We start from the raw sequence: 14623 nt of genomic DNA, 5'->3' as shown, positions 1-14623 counted from the left end.
TGGCGCCATCTCCCGAGGAAACCTTGCAGGAAGTGCTGTTCCCCGGGTGGCCCGCGCAACGGCCCCTCCCGGGAAGGGCGAACGTCCCTTGTCCGCACGATTTCCCCTAATAACGCCCCCAAATGCCTACAGAGATGCCGGTGGTAGCAATTACTAAGTCCACGTCCGGTCCAAGACCTGGAAGGGAGGTCCCAGCTCCCTGGGATGAGCTACACACATCCCCACAGCCATCCGGGCCCTTGTGTCCCCTCCTGGGGAAGGCGCAGAAGGGCTCAGCTACCAAGGAAATTTTCTCTTTCCCGAGATCCTGGACTCTTCTCCTGCCCAAGAGATCCAGGTCCCCAAGGCTCCAGCAGGAAGAAGTGGGAGGAGGTGACTCGCGGCGCTTGTGGCCGAAGGCAGGCTCCAGGTTGAGGTAGGAGCAAGACTTCTGGAAGGGACCCTACTCGGTTCACCGGATTTGAGCAGAGCCAGCCCATCGGCGATCACCGTCGCTCCAGCCCCGAGTCTAACCCAGCCGCTCTCTGCACCACCACTAGAGGGGAGAAAGCTTTTTCCCTCTGTTTATGCCAACGAAGTTAGAAGTTTATGAAAGCAACGTTTTCAATAAGAAATTAAGTCAGAGGCTGGGAACAAAACTCCAATCAACTCTCTCAGAAGTGCAGAAAGGAAGAACGTTTTTCAGAGTCAGGATTCTAATTACAGTCGAGCCCCAGATTAGGGGGCGTCCGACTCCCAGTCTCTTTCTCTGGCTTCATCCCCGCCCTTTTTTTTTTTTTAGACCTGGGCTTCTCTGTTGGTGACTGCTGTTCTCTTGAGTAGAATAGCAGAGCAGCAGGTAATTTCTCCCTACGTATTATTAGCTACCTTAAGCCAGTTGCAGGGGAGGCCATTCTGACTTATGGCCACTCCATGTGCCTTAGAGTAGAACTGTGCTCCACGGGGCTTTCAATAGCTGATTTTTTGGAAGTAATCACCAGGCTTTTCTTCCAAGGCCCCTCTAGGTGGACTCGAAATGCCAACCTTTTAGCTAGCAGCCTAGTGGTTACCCATTATCACCACCCCAGGAACTCCCATGGCTACTGTGAGACCATTTTACTAAATTCTGCAAAGGATGACTCTGAGGGGAGAATCTGAAGGAGAAACCTGGAAGATGGATTCTTCTGGTCCAGTTATGTCTAGCGAACCACTCTGGGTATATTCTTGCTGTAATTATCCTACCATCTTTATGCTTGCCTTGAGGGGCATTGCTGCCCTTTTAAAGCTCCAAGGGACCTTAAGTATCTTCTGTCATTAGTCTAGAACAGCACACTTACTTACTCATTACCTATTTATTGAGTACTTGACGGCACTAGGTTTTTTACTATGGGTAAGGCACTGTGCAAGGCACTTGGAATACAACAGAGAAGATAGATATGGCTGCATAAACACAGTTGGACCATTTGATAAGATACTGCCCTCTCAGCTTGGAGTTCTCTATAGAGGTGGCTGTTTCCTCCTGCCAAAACCAACTTTTCTTTTCCATTTTCAAGTGTCCTCAAACACAATTATTCTCATCGGAAGTCAAGGAGAGAGAGGGCTCAAGAGAAGAGTACACTCCAGACAAGTGAAACCTAGAAATCCCTGAATCTGAGTGCTGAGGGCCTACCCTGTTTTGGATGATTCACCCAACATGGTGTGGTCTTTCCTTGTAGCTTCAGTAAGACAGTAGTATCAAAATGCAGTGAAATGCTCAGCCACAGAAAAAGAGATGCCCATAAACAGTGGCAGCTGCTGGTTCCTCACAACAACATCTTGTAACAGAGCAAACCCTGCACATGCTGGTACACACACTTGGCAGGGCAGGGCCATTTCCCTGTTTATCTCTCTGCTTCTCTTCCTTCCTCCTTTCCAAGGGCAAAGGACAATTTTCCCATTCGTGTTGTACAACCTTTAATAGCTGACTGAAGATGTTCCACAGCCCACCCAAACAAAGATCTGCAGGAGATCCTCTCTGGACTCTGGAAAACCCCGAGATCAACCAAGCGGGAAAGCCTGGGATGAGGGACATCTGCTTTCCCCCAGAGCCCTCCCCCACAGACGGCCAGAGGGTTGTGATGGATTTGGCTCCAGGCTTCATCCCTTTAGCCTTTTCCTGCCACTCTTTTCAGAGGTCTCATTTCCTGCCCATAAATGGAAGCCACAAACCACAAACTCTTAGAAGGTCAATAAATGTAATTCCCCTTTTTGATACGGCTACTAGAGTGAGGTAACAATTATATCTTACATCTGCACATCTGGCAGTTTTGTAAAGCACTTTTACATATATTATTTCACTTATTAATCTTGATAAGCCTTGACTGTCTATGTATGAGAAATCCGAGGAACAGAGAAATAAATTACTTTTATCCAAAATGAAAGGTAGCAGAGTTGTCCATCCATAGACTTGTATCTTGATAAGACATTTGACAAAATCCTTGTGACTAAGAGAGAGAAATGTGGCCTTGGCAGTATAATTAACTGACTCATTCACTCATTCTTCCAAATAAACACATTTTCTTTTAATCACCTTTTGTGTGTCAGGAGCTTAGTTGAGTACTGAAGATACAAAGATAGATATGCCGTTGTCCTTGGGTAGCTCACAGTTAAGTGAGGAAACAGACATGTAAAAATATAACATTAGTGAAGCAATGCTATAATGTTGTGATGGAGTTAGACACAAAATGCTATGGGGGTCAAGAAAGAACCAAAGAGTGGTCTTCAGTGGCATCAGGCTGATAAGAGTCTTGTTGGCATGTTCTCATATTTGTGGAAAATGTAACACTATAAAGGAACAAATCTGAAAAGAGGACACAATCAGTATACAAAAATATCTTTATGGGCAGGAATAATTGATCACAACTAACAGTAATCAATGTATGAGTAAGTGTAAAATTCTACACTCTGATACAACATAATTACACCAGGGTATGAAGGGCTTTCAGGGAAGGTTGTTGTTAGGTGCTATGGAGTTGTTTCCAACTCATAGTGACCCTAGGTACAACAGAATGAAACACTACCCAGTCCTATGCCATCCTCATAATCATTACTATGCTTGAGCCCACTGTTGTAGCCACTGTGTTAATCCATTTCGTTGAGGGGCTTCCTCTTCTTTGATGACCCTCCACTTTACCAAAGATGATGTCCTTCTCCAGGGTCTGATCTCTCCTGACAACATGTCGAAAGTATGTGAGACTTAGCCTCATCATCCTTGCTTCTAAGGAACGTTCTGGTGGTACTTCTTCCAAAACAGGTTTGTTCATTCTTTTGGCAGTCCATGGTATATTCAATATTCTTTGCCAACACCACAATTCAAAGGTGTTAATTCTTCTTCTGTCTTCCTCATTCATTGTCCAGCTTTCGCATGCATATGAGGTGATTGAAAACACCATGGCTTGGGTCAGGCTCACCTTAGTTTTCAAGGTGACAGCACTGCTTTTTAACACTTTAAAGAGGTCTTTTGCAGCAGATTTGCCCAATGCAATGGTCTTTTGATTTTTTGACTGCTGCTTCTGTGGTGTTGACTGTGAATCCAACTAAAATGAAATCCTAGACAAAGTCAATCTTTTTTTCTGTTTACCATGATGTTGCTTATTGGTCCAGCTGTGAGGATAGTTGTTTTCTCTGTGTTGAGGTGTAATCCATACTGAAGGCTGTATTCTCTGATCTTCTTCAGTAAGTGCTTCAAGTCCTCTTCACTTTCAGCAAGGAGGGTTGTGTCATCTGCATAACGCAGGTTGTTAATGAGTCTTCCGCCAGCCCTAATGCAATGGTGATGCATCCTTCCTGACTTTAAACCATGTCCTATCCCCTTGTTCTGTTTGCGAAGTTGCCTTTTGATCTATGTGCAGATTCCTCATGAGCCCGATTAAGTGTTTCGGAATTTGCATTCTTCAAAATGTTATCCATAATTTGTTATGATCTGCACAGCTGAATGCCTTTGCGTAGTCAGTAAAACACAGGTAAACATCTTTCTGGTATTCTCTGCTTTCAGCCAGGATACATCTGCCATCAGCAATGATATCTCTGGTTCCACGTTCTCTTTGAAATCTGGCTTGAATTTCTGGCAGTTCCCTGTGGATACACTGCTACAGCCGCTTTTCAATGATCTTCAGCAGAATTTTACTCACCTGTGATATTACTGGTATTGTTTGATAATTTCTGCATTTGGTTGGATCACTTTTCTTGGGAATAGGCATAAATATGGATCTCTTCCAGTCAATTGACCAGTTAGCTGTCTTCCAAATTTCTTCGCATATATGAGTGAGCATTTCCAGCACTGCAGCTGTTTATTGACACATCTCAATTGGTGTTCTGTCAATTCCTGGAGCCTTGTTATTTATTCACTAGTGCCTTCAGCACAGCTTGGACTTCTTCCTTCAATACCGTTGGTTCCTGATCATATGCTACCTCTGAACGTCAACCAATTCTTTTTGGTATAGTGACTCTATGTATTCCTTTCATCTTCTTTTGATGCTTCCTGCATCAGAGGAGGTAATATAGGTAAACCCAATATGAATCCAGGCTGTTAACGTTCTTAGCTTGTGATAACAGAAGTAAAGTATCCAGCGTAAGAGTGATGACTGTTCTGCTCCACTGGTGTTGGAACAAGTCTCAGTTCTTATCTCCACACAGTAAGAAGGAGGTTGACAAGAAGTGTGTACGTGCAAAGGGAAGCCACCAGAATGGTGAAGGACCTGAAATCAAGTCATACGAATGGCCGATGAAACTGAGATTGTTGTTAGAGAGCAGAAGACTCAGAAAGGATAGCATAGGTATCCTGAAATACTTGAAGGGCTGTCATGTAAAAAAGATGTTGAAATTATTCTGTCAGAGGAGCACAGTAAAGGTTTATCAGTTTGTAACCCAGAGTTTGATGGGGCTAAACTTTCCTCTATGAGCTAGACTGTCCTTTCCTGGTGAATTCTAAGCTCCATGAATGTGGGGGCTAACTCTGCCTTATTCCCTGTGTAACCCCAGTGCCTTGCTCATGAAATGCAGCCAATGAGATTTTGATGTAAGGATGAATAAACAAATTATTTTATGTTACTCCAAAGAACACATCTGAAACTCAAGGGCAAAAGCTTAGGGTTGGTTGACAAATGAAGCCAATTCATTTGGCTACTAATTAGGATCATTGATGTAAGCAAATGCATGGTTCGGATTTTTAATTCCAGCTATCACTCACTTGATAATTAAGGAATTTTTATTATCCTTAAACTTTTTCTTCCAGAAAGGATGTTAATTAAAGAGGTAAATGGACCTTAATGGTCCTTGGGTGGCATTCCAGCTCCATGAGAACTGGAGGTAACACCAATACATAGAATTTCTTGAGAATGAGAGGAACACAGGGAGAGGCTACATCAGATCTTGTTGGATCTTAGGTGCAATTTAGACTGGTAAGTGGTCGTCCCAGGATTATCTAGGTCACGCAGGGAAAAGTTCGTTTAGGTTTGACTTTGTTCTTGCCAGCTCTGTGGGTTTTTAAAACTTTTTTCAAAAGGATCGTTTGCGTGGTATGTAAAAAAAATAGTGATAAACCTTGCTTGTGGAACCATGGGAGAATCTCTGAGGAGTCCTGGAGTTCCGGAGAGCTCAGCCTCTAAACCGCTGGCCTATTGGGCCCCAGGTTTAATGGCCACATGTCCTGACCAAACTGCAGTGTGAAATTCATTTTTGGGTGGAATGGCTCTCAGCTGTTACCAAATCCAAACAGTTGATATTTTACTCATCAGTTATATACTTTGCTGCCTTCTCTCTACTGATATGTATTCAAAGTTTTAGCAAGTAGCATCTTCCTTAAACTAGGTACACTGCATTTGGTCAGCAGATCTTGGAGGCTTGCTAGTTCATAGGGCTCAGGAAGACAGATGAGAAGAGATGAAGAATGTTACCCAGTTGCCCAGGGATGCCAAACCCCAGCTTTTAGAACACTCACTTAAGTTCGTTTTCATACAAGGACCAAGAAAGGTGCCAGGCATCAGTCTCCCGATTGTCTGTTCCCTAAAGCAGTAACATTCTCTTTTTAAGGAGCATCCCAAAATATTTGTGGATTACCATTAGATTTGGGGGAGTGGAAGGAAAGATATCATTAGTTCCACTTTGCTGAGGAGGAAATACATTGTTTTCCTAACCTTTCCCTTCCCCTTTCATTGACAGAATTAGTCGTCAGAACAATGCTTAAATGCTGCACATAACTACCTCAATGAGAAGACACACAGGTAAAAATAATAAAAGCTAATGTTTATTGCATGTATCCTCAATGCCAGACATTGTGCTAAGCACGTAACATTCATTGTTTTATTTAACTCTCACAGGAATCCTGTGAGGCTACTAGGATCCTCATTTTATAGGTGAGGAAATTCAGGCAGGAAAGTTAACTAACTTGCCTAAGGTCACTGTCATGGACTGAATTATGTCCCCCTAAAAATGTGTGTATCAGTTTGGATGGGCCAAGATTCCCGGTATTGTGTAATTTTCTATATGTTGTTAATGCTGCCTCTATGATGCTAATGAGGGAGGATAGGAGGCAGTTGTGTTAGTAAGGCAGAACTCAATCTACAAGATTGGATTGTGTCTTGAGGCAATCTCTTGAGATATAAAAGAGAGAAGCAAGCAGAGAGACAGGGAGACCTCATACCACCAAGAAAGCAGTGCTGGGAGCAGAGTGCATTCTTTAGACCTGGGGTCTCTATGCAGAGAATCTCCTAGTGCCAGGCAAGATTGATGAGAAGGCTGACAGAGAAAGAAAGTCCTCCCCTGGAGCTGATGCCCTGAATTTGGACTTCTTGCCTACTAGGCTGTGAGAAAATAAATTTCTCTTTGTTAAAGCCATCCACTTGTGGTATTTCTGTCATAGCAGCACTAGATGACTGACAGTCACGTGAGTGTTAAATGTTGGACTCAAAATCCAGAGTCTTTATTGCCAGGTGAAGATGTTTTATTTCCGACTCTTTTCTGATGAGCGTTGTGGAGTGATGGAAAGCAAAGCAGTGCAACTCTGTTTTTAGCCATCACTTTATTTTCATAAAAAATTATTATTGTTAAAAGATATTTTTGTATAGTAGAGTTCATACTTTATTCCAATTGGTTAGTGCATCACTCAGATTTATTGGTGATCTAGATGCCTTGAGAAACCATATTCTGTTATATTTAGTCCAGAAAGTATTGGACATGATCAAGTAATATCCAGATTAATCGAATCTTGTATCTGTTTCCTTTGAAGCTGGTACTATCTGGGCTATCACTACAGAGTTTGAAAGGCCTTACCTTAGTCTTCCAAATCCTAAAAATGATACCTGTGGCTTAAGAATAATAATAGCAAACACATAGTTCTTGCTTTGTGCCAGCACTATTCCAAGCACTTTATGTAAAACTCATATAATCCTCACAAAGTCTCTATAAAGTATTATTATTAATCCCATTTTACAGATGAGGAAACAGAGGCAAGAGAAGACAAATAGCTCATCCAAATTTACACAGGAGATAAATCATCCCTTTGACTGGAGTAGACCCAATTGTGTGCTGGAAACTTCCTGTCTCAACTTGGAGAGTCAGTTATTAAATTTTCAGGAGTTTAGTGAGCCAGTTTTTAAAGTCAACCATTATTAATTTTAAATTATGTAAATTTAAAATTAAATAAGTTCTTTTGAAGGCAAAGGTAATAAATGTTCAAAACTCACCACTTCTTATTTATTCTACTACATCTTACTATTATCTGTGCTCTTGAAGTTATTTATATCACCTATGATTTTTTTTTTTTTAGTTTTTATGATGTTGCCATGAGTCAGACTCAATTTGATGGCTACTGGTTTTTTTTTTTTTTTTTTTTGGTTGAAACATTTATGGTTAAAATACTATATAATAACATGTATTGGGGGGTTCTGGGGTTTTTGTTCATTTTTGTTTTGTTTTGCTTTGCTGGGAAGAGGAGTAAATTAAGTGCCATGTAGGACACTCTATCTGCAAGTGGTCATTAATGTGTGGGGTTCTTGTAAATAGCTTTGAATGTGAAATTCAGAAGAGCTACGTTCAGGTCTGGCTTTTGTCACCAATTAATTTGGGAAGCAATTTGCCCTCTCTAGACAGTCTGTAAAATTTGGGGCTTATAGTAAATGATCTGCAAGGATCTTTTGAGCTTTAATGCCTTGAGATTATCTCGAGAAAAGAGGGGAAAAAGGAAAATGCACTGAGACACATTTTTATCTTGTAAGGTCTTTAGACTTGACCATTCTTGTTGAGAATGGAGGTAAAGATGTAGATATTAGAGATCAGGACTTCTAGCCATACTATTGATGAACTCTTCTATCAAGTCTTTCCTGGCTTTAGTTGTAATAGCCTGGCTCCAGATGCACCTGAATCATTGTATAACACACACACACACACACTCACGCACACACAGACAAACCCCTTGCCATTAAGTCAATTCCAACTCATGGCAACCCTATGTGTTACAGAGTAGGGTTTTCTTGGCTGTAATCATTTCAGGAGCAGTTCACCAGGCCTCTCTTCTACAGAGCTGCTGGAGGAGTTTGAACTGACAAACTTTAGATCAGCAGCTGTACTACCCAGGCTCCTATAGTACAAGCGATGCTGTAAAAGAATTTCAGAATTAGATGTATTTCAGTTGGGTGTTAGTTCTTTGGAACTTTACGTTTGCAGAGGAGGGTATGGTGTAGGACAGCTACTGTAAACGTGAGGATTTGGAAAACCTGTCTATTAAGTGCTTTTCTCTTAGTGTCATAGATTGAATCGTGTCTCCCAAAAATACGTGTCAACTTGGCTAGGCTATGATTTCCAGTATTGTGTGATTGTTCACCATTTTGCCATCTGGTGTGATTTTCCTATGTGTTATAAATCCTATCTCTATGATGTTAATGAGTCTGTATTTGCGGTAGCTATGTTAATGGGCAGAACTCAACCTACAAGAGTAGGTCCTGTCTTAAGCCAATCTCTTTTGAGGTATAAAAGACAGAAGCAAGCAGGGAGACAGGGGAACCTCATACCACCAAGAAACAAAGGCCAGGAGAATAGTGCGTCCTCTGGACCTGCTTTGAGAAGCTCCTCAACAGGGAAAAATTGATGACAAGGACCTCCCCGCCAGAGCCGACAGAGAGAGAGCCTTCCCCTGGAGCTGGCACCCTGGATTCGGACTTCTGGCCTCCTAGACTGTGAGAGAATAAATTTCCCTTTGTTAAAGCCATCCATTTGTGGTATTTCTGTTATAGCAGCACTAGATAACCAAGACAGTTATTATCCCTCTTTCTCATCTGGAATGCCTATTTTCACTTAGATATAAATTTTCTTAAGGTTCCTTATTTATTCTCACCCCCTCTATCCTTCCCAGCTTCCCAACCATCCAGCACACATCCCCCAGCACTTACTGTGTTGCTGCTTCCAGCTACAGGACTTGGCTTACACAAATTCCCAGAGGAGCAAACATTGTACAGATAACACGAACAGATTAATTTTGTGGATTTCCCATCTTTTTCCCCATGTGGAACCGTCACTGGTTTCAAAGAGTTATAAATATACCCATGTTCTTTGTGTCTTTTGTGAATACCTGGGAAAGAGCTGTTTTGAAAAAGCATACACTTAACATCCCTGGTGTTGGAAATGCTTAAGGGTCAGGGTTGAGCTTGGGTGCACACGTGCAGCTCAGAGTGTGAGGCGAGGGGAGCTTCTTGCTAATCTCACACACAATTCAGAACTAGTGTTATTTTCTCTAACAGAGGAAGCCTTAAGGTTTCAATCAGCTTTTTGTCATCAAAAGCACACGAGATGTTAAAATCCATCTTAACTTGGGTGCATCATTATAATCCAAGGAATGAATGTGCTATGTCTTGACCCTCAAATAGTCATGCATCTCCCATGGTGAGGCTGAGAAATGACAAACACAAGGTGTGCTTGTGAAGTCCGTCTGAGTCTACATAAAACAGGGTAAATATGGGAAGACTCTCAGCTGAGTGGTTCATTAACCTTAATTATCTAGGTTACTTGTCCATACACAGCCTTTGTCTTTCTAACAGTAAGACACTGATCGACAGGAAGGAAACCTGTTGGGAGGATCCATTCTGTTGTTCAGTGGTTAAATGTTGATAGAGAAGGAAAGGATCCAAGATTGAGTTAAAGCAAATCAGTACTAGAACTCACAAAGTAAATTCTCAGGGGAAATTTCATAGTTTTTATTGTTGCAAAATCAACACATACGGTAGCAAATAAGAAAGTAAAGGCAAACATACATTTAAAGAATTAAAACATCATATTCATACCAACCAGAGACAACCATTGTTAGTTTTTAATGTATATTCTTCCAGATCTTTTTCTATGTGTTTGTGTGTGTACACATGCATGTGTGTGTTTGCTAAATGAGATCATACTGTACCTGCTTCTTTAGTCACTAATCTCCATCCCTCCATGTTACAAAGTTTTCAGTTTTTGTCTCATATAAACACTAGATTGAATTTTCAAATTTCCCAGTGACCCCAACATGTTCTTTACAGAATCTAAACCAGGACGCCCCTGGAATCTAGTTGTGTCAATTACGTGTCAATCTGAATCTAGCATAGTTACAACACAGTGTTATTGAAGATGTGGAACCGCTTTCCTGTAGACTGTTACACCTTCTGGATGTGTTTATGGTGGTCTTTAGCCTGTCCCTCTACCCCTTTTGTCTCCTGTTATAGATTGAACTGTGTCCCCAAAAATGTGTGTCAACTTGGCTAGGCCATGATTCCCAGGACTGTGTGATTGTCTACCATTTTGTCATCTGATGTGATTTTCTTCTGTGTTGTAAATCCTACCTCTATGATGTTAAAGAGGCAGGATTAGAGGCAGTTACGTTAATGAGATAGGACTCAATCTACAAGATTAGGTTATGCTTTTAATCAATCTCTTTTGAGGTATAAAAGAGAGAACCGAGCAAAAAGATGTGAAGAACCTCATATCACCAAGAAAGAAGCACAGAGAGCAGAGTATGTCCTTTGGACTCAGGGTCCCTGTGCTGAGCTCTTCAACCAGGGGAAGATTGATGATAAAGACCTTCCCCTACAGCCAACAGAAAGAGAAAGCCTTCCCCTGGAGCCGGCACCGTAAATTTGGACTTCCAGCCTCCTAGACTGAGTGAACAAATTTCTCCTTGTTGAAGCCATCCACTTGTGGTATTTCTGTTGTAGCAGTACTAGATGACTAAGACATCTCCTTAAATTGGAAGTTTGAATTTTGTTTTGAAGGTTTGGAGTGAGAGATGACAGATAGCTGGAGATTTTGTGAAGATCAAGGAATGATGACTGTCATTAAATGTGACATGCAGGAACAGTTCACGTGCCAAGATCAGAGAAGAAAACACAGCAAAGGAATCATAGTGGCTGGGGCTGAAAGATGTATCTTCGGTCATGTGAGAAGGATCTTTTTGGGGGTTCCCAGAAATAACTGAGAGATGCTAAGTGGGAGCTAAGTTCCTGCATAAGCAACAGAAGACTCAAAATTTCACAATTTGGGCATAAAGATAAATGTAGTCTCAATTATATCCGCAGGCTGTTAACATTTGGGTTACACCTGGAAAGATGTTCAAGGTACAGTATATAACTATAAAGATAATACATAGTTTTAAAAGACCACACTGTATAGGGATATGCAGAATAAATAGTAAATTCTCCCTTTCCTTAATCTCTACTGCCCCCACACTGCTAATAATTTCTGTTTCTGTTTGAAAAGTTATTACTGTAATTTAAATAAACAAACAAAAAAAAAAAACAAACCCACTGCCATCGTGTCGATCCCGACTCATAGTGACCCTATAGGACAGAGTGGAACTGCCTGATAGAGTTTCCAAGGAGCACCTTGCAGATTCGAACTGCCGACTTCTCGGTTAGCAGCTGTAGCACTTAACCACTACGCCACCAGAGTTCCCTTAAATATGTATGTATAATTATGCTTCTATTTCTTATTTGTATCAAATTTAGACATTATCTATTGGCCTCCAGGTACACATGTGAAGAATTTGGAACTTGCATGGCTTCTCATCTCTCCTTACGCTTAATTCTTATTTTTTGTTGCATTAGTATTTATAATAATTGGAAGCTTTTTAAACAATAATTCAGTCTTCAGTCCTTTGTAAGTTGATCATAACAATTAAAAACCTACATGAAACATTTGAAATTACTATTATATGAATACAATTGTCTCTAGAAATAAATGCTATGATTGGACCCACAGAGAAGAAAATGTAATCCCCAACCTTGAACATTCTGTCACTCAGAAAAGAATTGTCTGAACACCCCTGTCTAAATGATTGCCTTTAATTTTTCTAACGTTTTTTAAATTATTCTAGGTCATACCAGGTAGCTGCAGCTTCTTGTGTCTCACGCTTTCATTTTTCTTGGCTTAATTTTGAATCTTGCTGGGTTACTTCACAAGTAATTTTTGCTTATTGGGTATGCGGGTAGTAAAAAATAAAAACCAAACCCATTGTCATTGAGTCAATTCCAACTCACAGTGATCCAATAGGATAGAGTCAAACTGCCTTATAGGGCATCCAGCAGCTGGTGGATTCGAACTGCCAAAATTTCAGTTAGCAACAGAGTTCTTAACCAGGGCTCTATGTGGCTAGTAAACTTGCTGAATTCTTATGTGTCTGCAAATACTTTTCTTTAGCCTCACACTGAAAGTTGGCAGAATAGAAAATTCAGTTCAAAATAGTTCCCTTCAGTTCAAAATAGCTCCACCGGTTTCTTGACCTTCATGATGCTGATGTGAGGCTGCCAGGCTGGGAGCCCTTGGCTATTGCCAGAGTCAGGAGGGCTTTTCTCTGCGGGTGAAAGTCTTTGGGATAGTCCACTCGGGTGGCTCTGCCTCTTTTTCCTGTGCTGTTGTAGGGGCCCAGACTTATCTCAAACTTCCTACTGCTTTTCTCAGGTCCCAGGTCCCAACTCTTTCACCAGGAGCTCCCCCCACCACCACCACCCCCTACCCCCGACCTATTTGGGAAAGCAGAAGCTGCTTTGCTACTCTTGCTATTTACAGAGGGAGGGAAATAGCTCCAGATGTCCCAATTCCTTAACAAAATACGCCAGGCTAATGTGTAAATGTTAAGCTAGAAATATCTGGGGGCTCCCTTGTAAAAGCCAGCCTGGACTTTGGAGTTTGGACTTCTATCACTTCTGCTATAATTTCCTCACTCACCGGATCTTGGTTTTTTTCTATTAATTGGAATCCTTTCAATGATCTGGCTCATGGTTGGCTCTCCATCTTTTTTGTCACTGAATTTTAAAACTAACTTTTAAAAAATAATTTCAATGGGAACTTTGAAGATAGAATGGGTAGGTATGTGCAGGAATGCAAGGTCACATTGCTAACTAAGAAAATGATTAAGTACAAAACAGCATGTACACACACACACACACACAGAGAGAGAGAGAGAGAGAGATTGAAATGAAAGTATAGCTAAGACTTAACACTAGTTATCCTGGGCAGCAGGAAAATGCTTGTTTGTATCAACTTTTTTTTTTTTTTTTTTTACAAAGAGCCTGTTTTACTTTTGTAATGGCAAAGAAAACAAGGTGTGTGTGTTTTAAAGAAGGAAATGGTGGCTATATCGTGAGAAGATAGAGAGCAAAGGTATAAACCTGAACAGGGATGGAGGCTTACAGCTGGTTCTGTAACTGTCCTTCTCCTCCCCCAATCATCTGTAAATGCAAACCATTTTCTTGCACACTAACTTCACAAGAGCTCTTCAGTGAAATCAAAGACTACAAGGTATTTACTAAGCACTTAGATGTGCAATCCTATCCTAGGTAATGCAATTTAAGTGGGCTCCTCCGGGTAAGGATGGATGTGAGGAGAGGATAGCAGCAAAAGGCTGCCTCTAGGTTGGAAACCCTGGTGGCATAGTGGTTAAAAGTTCAGCTGCTAACTAAAGGGTTGGCAGTTCAAATCCATCAGGTGCTCCTTGGAAACCCTATGGGGCAGTTCTACCCTGCCCTATAGGGTTGCTATGAGTCCAGCTCAATGGCAATGGGTTTTTGGGGTTGGAGCCATCCAACAAAGTCCAGTCTGGTTTGTACTAAAGAGTCCCCAAGAGACTGGGTAAGTTCTGGGCCTCCTTCCAGGTACTCTAATCTCTGAGACTATAAATGTCATGTTACCCATTTAATCGGATTCCAAAAGGGCTTCTTGGCAGAAAAATATGGGAACTACTGTGGCAAATCAACTACAAAGACAAACCAGTTTATTGGTTCAGGCTTCAGAAGAAACACTAGAGGAAACTAAAATTTGCTGTAAGAAAAATGTGATAAATCTAGTATTACTTAAAAGCTTCTACAGCAATGGCAAGAAATGATAATAATAAGTTGCATACCTCTTCCACGTGCACAACTTCTGCCCTGTGACTTCAAAGAAAGCTCCTTGGGTCTGGGGGGAGATGCACAGCTCTGCTGAGGAGATATTTATGGGGCTGTTACGGCGCCTAAGATGTTCCTATTATAGTCACCATTGGAACGTCCAGATTTCCAGGGCCACAGAAAACAAAAGAGGCATTTTAAACGGGGTTTTGCTTTTACCTACAACACAAATGGTCAGGTTTGCGTTGTTACTTAATTTCGAACTC

This window comes from Elephas maximus, chromosome 10, assembly GCF_024166365.1.
Source record: "Elephas maximus indicus isolate mEleMax1 chromosome 10, mEleMax1 primary haplotype, whole genome shotgun sequence".
Classification (NCBI taxonomy): Eukaryota; Metazoa; Chordata; class Mammalia; order Proboscidea; family Elephantidae; genus Elephas; species Elephas maximus.
This window is presented reverse-complemented; position numbering follows the sequence as displayed.